The sequence below is a fragment of the Haemaphysalis longicornis genome, unplaced genomic scaffold, assembly GCF_048455015.1.
Source record: "Haemaphysalis longicornis isolate Haplotype H1 unplaced genomic scaffold, Haemaphysalis longicornis Haplotype H1 scaffold_19, whole genome shotgun sequence".
Taxonomy (NCBI): domain Eukaryota; kingdom Metazoa; phylum Arthropoda; class Arachnida; order Ixodida; family Ixodidae; genus Haemaphysalis; species Haemaphysalis longicornis.
This window is the reverse complement of record NW_027526288.1, coordinates 2,411,629-2,415,941: the sequence shown is the minus strand read 5'-3', so window position 1 is coordinate 2,415,941 and position 4,313 is coordinate 2,411,629. Positions and strand designations below refer to the sequence as shown.

The 4,313-nt window shown below is 46.4% G+C and overlaps 1 pseudogene; it reads right to left on the bottom strand.

The window, feature by feature from the left end:
- Window positions 1-830: 830 nt before the first annotated feature.
- LOC144166737 (uncharacterized) lies at window positions 831-3,817 on the bottom strand (annotated as a pseudogene).
- Between the last annotated feature and the right edge of the window lie 496 nt (window positions 3,818-4,313).

The following is a 4,313-nucleotide window of genomic DNA, read 5'->3' as shown; positions in this document are numbered from 1 at the left end:
CGATCCAATAACTCTATTCTTTCCCAAAACGTCAACAAGGCATGTTCTGAAATTTTTGCACTTTTTGTATTGGCTGCCATATTTTCCGCTCGTTTTGTTTACAGCAAATGAATATCGGCAAGTGATCGCTAAGGTCACATGTCAATACACCGGCTTTGATCTTATCGATGTCTAAATTGGTAAAAAACATATCAATAAGGAATGATGACTCAGCGGTCACCCTTGTGGGTACATCTATTACGTTTATAAGACCGTAAACCTTCAACAGAACTCTGAGCTTTTATGCCATGGCATCATTTTTCAGTGCATCTATATTTAAGTCACCCCCACAGATAAAAGAGAGGCGATTGCGAGTAGAAAATTAAAACATTTTTCTAGGTTATCTAGGAAAATTGACACCGAGCCACTTGGAGGGTGGTAGCAGACTGTTATAACAGTGTTGTCTACTTTTAATGCCATTATTTTACAATCGTTTGTACTTACAGAAAACTCTTGTAGTAGTTCGCAAGTAAATTCTTTTTTTACTGAAATGCATATGCCACCACTTCGGCTTTCGGAGCCGTTTAAGTAGAAAGTGTTATACGATGAAATGCGAAAAACGGTAGTCTCATCAGTGGACCAGGTTTCGGTTAGCAATATTGCATCGAAGGATTGCTTCATTTGTTCAAGATATAAGGACAGATCCCTTATTTCTTACTGATCGTATGTTAAAGCGGAAACATTTGAAGGATTTTATGAATTCCTTTCCTATGTGTTTTTCAAAGGCACATGATAGTACATATGACTCTGTATTTTTACGGTTCATGGTTATGACTTCGTTGTTCCAGTGTTTAACTTAGCTTATCTAGGTCGCTTATGCATGCGACAACTACAGACGTGTCCTTATCTTCTTTACGAACAAGAACTAGGCCGTTGTTGTGCCATGCGTGCTTGAAGTTTGCATCCTTTGCCCAGCTTTTTGCTTCATGAAGCAAAGCACGAGTTCGTTTAGTCAGGTTCTCGAGTATGTACACTTGATCATCACGGCCGCGAAGTTTAGTCCTGTTTTTCCACTACTTGTCCCTATCTGCCTCCCTTGCAAAATGGCAGATTATGCCCCGTATTTTTCCTTTCTTGGATGGCAGACGGTGAATTGCTACCACGGAATTGTCTGGAAGGGGCGGAAGCTCAACGTCAGGCGCCAGCGCATTCACTTTGTTCAGTAGGTCTTCGTTTTCCGTAGGCCTGATGCCATGGAATTCTAGATTGAGACGCCGGCCTCTCCATTCCATATTGTCGATTTCAGCTTCCATTTCACTGACATTACAGTTCTGGGTCTCAAGCATTTCTGTCCGGCGCCTGAGTTCTTTGATATGATGCTCATTCTGCTCGACCCGGCGTAGCAAGTCATCATACTGCTCGCTCCAGAACTGCAATATATCCTCCATACCTTCCACGACATCTCTCAAAGGCAGACGTTTGCCAAGTTTGTCGTTAATCGTAATTGACAGGAGTCGTACATCTTGTCTTTCAAGTCCTTCGTTTGGTTTCTTAACTGGTTCACGTAGTTTGTTTCTCCTGTAAGTGGGACACCGCCAAGCTAGCCGGTATGCCTCTCCCTTGGTTTTGATTGTTTTTCCGACACTCCCGAACATACTCCCGTGTGGTATTTACAAGAACAGTCACTACACTGAATTGTACAGGCGGGGACTTAATTTTGCAGACCATGCGAGCGCGTGGCAAAAGCCACCGATGCGCACTCTGGAGGACCGGCGCCTGTTGTCGAGACCGGCGCGGCGCCCATGCGCGTCCTGTTTTACTCGCAGGCACGCCGATTTCCTCGCTCCCTGCAGCGGTGCTGAGATGGTCACTGAAGCACCGCAGAGCGACGCGTTCGTAGCATTCCTTTCTTTCCGATGTCACATTTGGGGCATAATGTGACGATCGCGCGGGCTTTTGCTCCTCGCGTCTTGATAAACACTTGCGTGGAATGTTTTATTTGTTTGTTTTGGGTCTGCGAACGGCGAAGCCAAATCAAGCGCATACGAAGCACGGTACCGCGCTACGGACAAAGAAATGTTAGCTATACGGAAAGCGAACCTGTATTGCATCTTGTTTATTTTGTAAACTTTTTGGCCACTGAACATATATTTCAGCTCGCTTTCCGCTGCCGGTAAAGTAGGCGATTTGCAAGTTTTGTAAAAGAAATGTTTTCGGTTTGTTTGCTGCCCACTTCCTTACTTGCAAATAATTGAAAGACATACCCATATAAATTGTCTGTTCTTTCTGCGCGTCAGCATTCGTCAAAATGGCACCCCGGGTTTCCATCCAAGAACGCCATAACATTATTCGCTACTTTTAGCCGTACAATTAATCGCTACTTAGGACCTTCTGAATGTTTTTGTCATTAATGAACGGGTGTTCAGCCACTGCAAAACAATCAGCTTGTCCTCCTGTTTCGTTATTGACCTTGTCCTTCTGCTAAGCATCTGCAAGGCGGCCCTTTTCTAATGGCGGCGAAAAGCGAAAATGCTCAAGTGTGTTCGGGATTTCAGTGCATGCTCCCAGGTAATCAAAATTAATCCGGAGCTTTCCACTACGGTGCGCATCATTGCCTGTGTAGCGTCAGCGCATTAAAACCTCATAATCAATCAATGCAAGCCGACCTTGAATAATTGCCCTGGCCTTGGAGCAATTCATCCCCGTAGGCATAAATTGCTCGGCTAACAGCATCTCTTGGCCTATTAGCAATTCTTCAAGGTCGGCTTGCATTGATTGATTATGAGGTTTTAATGCGCTGACGCTACACAGGCAATGATGCGCACCGTAGTGGAAAGCTCCGGATTAATTTTGATTACCTGGGGATGTTTAGCATAGGCCGAAATCCCGAACACACTTGAGCATTTTCGCTTTTCGCCGCCATTAGAAAAGGGCCACCTTGCAGATGCTTAGCAGAAGGACAAGGTCAACAACGAAACAGGAGGACAAGCTGATTGTTTTGCAGTGGCTGAACACCCGTTCATTAGTGACAAAAACATTCAGAAGATCCTAAGTAGCGATTAATCGTACGGCTAAAAGTAGCGAATAATGTTATGGCGTTCTTGGATGGAAACCCGGGGTGCCATATTGACGAATGCTGACGCGCGGAAAGAACAGACAATTTATATGGGTATGTCTTTCAATTATTTGTAAGTAAGGAAGTAAGCAGCAAACAAACCGAAAACATTTCTTTTACAAAACTTGCAAATCGCCTACTTTACCGGCAGCGGAAAGCGAGCTGAAATATATGTTCAATGGCCAAAAAGTTTACAAAATAAACCAGATGCAATACAGGTTCGCTTTCCGTATAGCTAACATTTCTTTGTCCATAGCGCGGTACCGTGTGACTGTGCTTCGTACGTGGTTTATTTGGCTTTGCCGTTCGCAAGCCGCTAGTCTCATCATCTATAAACGCTAAAGCCCAAAACAAACAAATAAAACATTCCACGCAAGTGTTTATCAAGACGCGAGGAGCACTTGCACAAAAGCCCGCGTGATCATCACATTAGGCCCCAAATGTGACATCGGAAAGAAAGGAATGCTACGAACGCGTCGCTCTGCGGTGCTTCAGTGACCATCTCAGCACCGCTGCAGGGAGCGAGGAAATCGGCGTGCCTGCGAGTAAAACAGGACGCGCATGCGCGCCGCGCCAGTCTCGATAACAGGCGCCGGACCACCAGAGCGCGCATCGGTGGCTTTTGCCACGCGCTCGCATGGTCTGCAAAATTAAGTCCCCGCCTGTACACTCGGGAGCAGACAAGCACTTGTGGCATGCGGCGCATTGCCCATCAGATGACATAATCACACGTTGGCATCAGCGGAGGCAGCGAAACATCAACAGTTATGGAGCAAAATTTGCTCAGAAACAAAACTAACCTGTGCAAAACACAGAAGACGAGCGTGAGTCCGTGTACGATGGGTGCTGCCGCTGCTGCCAAAATGTGAGGGACCGCTCCGGGTGGAACCACTTATAAGCTTGACCGGAGGCAGTAGCGCCTATCAGCTGACCAGTGGCCGTGGTGCGGTCGTGGCAGCTCGCCAGGGGCGCACAATACTCAGTCGCGTTGACGGACATGCGCTGTAGGAATCCAGGCCAGGAACCAATTTCAGGGCTGTCTCTTGATTATCTGTGCAAAACAGAGAAGACAAGCGTGAGTCCGTGCATGATGGGTGCAGCCGCTGCCACCACCAGATGAGGATTTTGAATATTGTAATGGCCTTGGGTACTTGGTGAAGCAGGACGTTTGTCTAAAACACAGCCGTCTCCGAGCACCTGCCAAGGAACAAGCGATGAT